The sequence below is a fragment of the Sciurus vulgaris genome (assembly GCF_902686455.1).
Source record: "Sciurus vulgaris genome assembly, chromosome: X".
NCBI classification, from domain to species: domain Eukaryota; kingdom Metazoa; phylum Chordata; class Mammalia; order Rodentia; family Sciuridae; genus Sciurus; species Sciurus vulgaris.
In genome coordinates, this window is record NC_136471.1 from 70,195,887 (window position 1) to 70,199,912 (window position 4,026).

The following is a 4,026-nucleotide window of genomic DNA, read 5'->3' on the forward strand; positions in this document are numbered from 1 at the left end:
ATTTCGGTTAACAGAATACAATAGATTTTGTGTCTTGCAAAAAATAGAAATTTATGGGACTTTGTTCTCCTGGACTTGAAGGTTAGGAAGTTCAAAATGAAGGTTCCCACAAAGCTAATGTCTTGTGAAAAGTTTTACATTCACAAATGGAGCCTTCTCACTGTGCCCTTACATAGTGGAAAGAAGGAGTCTCTATTTAGCCTCATTTTTATAAGTACTAAAGCCGGGTTCCATTTTCTCCACACAAAATGCCGGGCGAAGCCACAGAATCCATCCCTGCTATAAAGCAGGAGTTGCCAAAGCCCCAAACTGAGACAGGGTCTGGAACAGAACCTGACAGTGATGAATCAGTACCAGAACTTGAAGAACAAGATTCCACACAAGCAACCACCCAAAAGCACAGCTGGCAGTTGCAGCCGAAACCAATAAAGAACCAGTCAAGTCAGTAAAACAAAACACAATCAGAATGAAAAGAAGGTATGGAAGGCTATGTCCAAACCCCTTCAACAAGTTACGGGGGTTACTAGAGTCAACTACCCAAAAATCTAAGAATATCCTCTTTGTCATCACAATACCAGTTGTCTACAAGAGTCCATCTTCCAATACCTACATGGTTTGGGGGGAAGCTAATATTGAAGATTTATCTCAGCAAGCTCAGTTAGCAGTGGCTGAGAAATTCAAAGTTCAAGGTGAAGCTGTCTCAAACGTTCAAGAAAACACACAGATTCTAACTGTACAAGAAGAGAGTGAAGAGAAAGAAATTGATGGAACAGGTGTGGAAGTTAAGAATATAGAATTGGTCATGTCACAAGCAAGTATGTCAAGATTAAAGGTGGTCTTAGTCCTGAAGAACAATAGTAATGATATTGTAAATGCTATAATGGAATTAACAGAGCAATCATCAAAGTCAGGACGTTTTTCTGGTGTTTCAAAAAGGTAACTGCAGCTTGGTTTCAAATTTGTGCTGCTTCTATCATTAATAAAGTTATGGCTTCCTTTTGGATGAAAAAAAAAAAACAGTACTAAACACATCCATGATTGTTCCACCCTCAGAAACTAACAACTCCTAAAGGCTCCACCTTCTAATACCATTACCTTGCGGGTAAAAATTTCAAATGAATTCTGGGGTCACACAATCATTCAGATCAAGCAGAGTCTCCCAACCTCCCTCATTCACCATCCCAGAAGTCAAGCTCTACTACTATAATATTAGTATATGAGATTACTATGTTTTCAACTGAATGTAGAGGGTTATAAAATTTAATATGCCCATTTTTTGCTGTGAAATCATTCACATGCAATAGATTTTTTGAAAGCTTCAGTGGAGGTTTCACAATTAACTAAAGAAAGATACCTGCCATCAAGGCATTGCATCCCCTGATTTTTGATTTTTGATTTATATAATTTATGACTCTTCAGTTTGGTTCCAGTCTACCTTCAAATATGATCTCCCACTACATCCCTCCAAGAACCTTTCATAGCACTCAAAGTGATCAACCTACTCATAATGAGAATAACACAAATTTGTGGCAATTGAGCCATGGCACACTCCATTACACCTTCCTAAACTGCTTCCTTGAAAATATATTTCCCTACCTCTATATCTTTATTCATGGTGCTCTTGCACTGTTCCTTTATTAGTACACCATAGTTATACATAATAGTTGAGTTCAGTTCAAGAAAATCACACATGCATGAAATTTTATTTACTCCATTTCTCTTTCCATTATCCCCATTATCTTCCCCTACTCCTTCTTCTTTTCTTCTTTCTCTACTTTACTGGTCTTCCTTTCATTCTCTTATATATTTATTTGTGACTGATACATATACATAAAGGTGCAATTCACTTTTGTATGTTGACACATATACATAGCATAATTTTATTAAATTCATTCTGCATTCCCTCCCCTGTCAGTAATTATCTGCCTAAATCCTTATAATACTTCAGAATTTAATTCAAATTCTGTATCCAACAAAAAACCATCCCTGGAAATCCTGTTTCTTATTAATTTCTCTCTTTTCTCTGACCTTTTAAATATTTAATGCCTATGAATACTGATGGTATATAGGATGTACTACCTTGTTATATTGCTTGCATCCTTGTCTTTTTTTCTTCTGTTTTTGAAATGTCTTGTACCCAATTACAGAATAAGCTATTGAAGGACATGGATTGTATCTAATGTCTTTTTTTCTTTTTTTTTTTGTAATGGTGATTGAACCCAGGGGTGCTTAACCACTGAGCCAGAACCACATCAACAGGGTCTCACTAAATTGCTTAGGATCTCACTAATTTGCTGAGGCTGGCTCTGAACTTCTAATCCTCCTGCCTCAGCCTCCAGAGCTGCTGGAATTACAGGTATATGGAACCATGCCCAGCTTCCAATGTCTTCTTTATGAATATCCTCATTAAGTACAGTGCTATAAATATGATATATTTAGTAATTATTTTATTGAGTAAATCTATTCTCTGATGAGTCTTGAAATAAGACTCTATTTATAGTGACACTATAATTAATATGAGCAAATTGGATTATTAGATTACTTAGAAAAAAGAGCAGTTAGTCTTTCATGTACTTATTCTAGCATTATAGCAATGACTAGACTAGACATGCCTAAATAAGTAATGTACCTGAGCTCTTAGTCATACTCTTTATTCATACTGAAATTATTCTTATTGGCATATATTTTGAGTCATCATGTAATAAAAGTAGCTATAGATATGATGACTGACAATGTTTCAACTTTTTAATTTACCTTCAATCTAAATCCATTTATTGTCATTAATTTGAATTGAAGATTGATGGAAGAGAATAAGTAGAAAAATTCAGGGCCTAATTTTACATTAACCCTTTTGGTGTTTCATATTAAATTAACAATGATAAACACATTGGCAACAGTCATGATGGAGAGATATCTACAAAAAGGCTAAGACAATTTTCCATCATAATTCAGAAAGTTACAAAGCCAGGATAAGAATCTCTTTCTCTAAGGTGTAAATTTATTTCAGCAGGTAGGTAAAATTCCAGTCAATTCTTTAAAAATATGATTCCTAACATAATAAATCATAGATTTAAGTGAGTACTATAAAATTTGAAGCATTTTGTGGCCACTTTATTGATTTAATTTTACCATAGCAAAGCAAGAGTAGCCTCCAAAGTCAACTATCTTATCTTGGAAGAAAAAAATGGATGATTTTGAGTCTCATTTTCAGGCAATATGATCTTACTCATATGGCTACAAAAAAGAACAGTCATAACTAGAAGTATAGTTCTGTGGTAAAGTGCTTGCCTATAATGTGCAATATTCTGGGTTCAATTCCAAGCAATGAAGGAAAAACAATGCCAGTTGACTTCTAGGTCAAACCCATGAAAAGAGAAATTGTTGTCTTCCCTTGGAATTTCATATATCAAATATGATATATGGTATGTGTCATTGATAAAGTATCCCCAGCAATTCTCATATAATTATATTTGAATCCAAGACCATACCATTAAAATATCATAGAGTAACCCCTCATACTCACTAAACCAGTATCTCCAGACTGAAGTTTGTGTATCATCTCCAAAAAACCAACAACGCCAAAAGAAGCCTTCATGATGGTATATAACAGACATTTCCTCATAGTCTCTCATATCTTCATCATTCTATGAAATAAAACATTCAAAATTTCAAACCATTGTTCCACAAATGAAATGCCATTTTCAAGGAATTCTATAAAATACTGGGATAATATTTACCTGCAGGGTAGAAAGTACATTTTTAGGATACACTGTCTGGCAGTTTGTTTGTATGATTGCTTCTTAAATTTTAATGTGCACAACTAGAGATCTTGTTTAAATATCTATTCTGACTCATTACTTATGTGTAGAATCTAAAAATTTGCATTTCTAAGCAGCTTCTAAGTGATACTATTGATGCTAATTTGTGGATAGCAATTTAAGAGGCAAAATTTTATATGGCTCAAACAAAAAAGGAGGAAAATGTTGATAATATTTGGTGGTGTATAGATGGATGATTATATGTTTT

At 34.2% G+C, this 4,026-nt stretch overlaps 1 pseudogene across 1 annotated transcript; it reads left to right on the plus strand.

The window, feature by feature from the left end:
• Nucleotides 1-232: 232 nt before the first annotated feature.
• Nucleotides 233-989, plus strand: LOC306650593 (nascent polypeptide-associated complex subunit alpha-like; annotated as a pseudogene). Its single transcript has one exon. The product of its transcript is annotated as a nascent polypeptide-associated complex subunit alpha-like (transcript).
• Nucleotides 990-4,026: the final 3,037 nt, after the last annotated feature.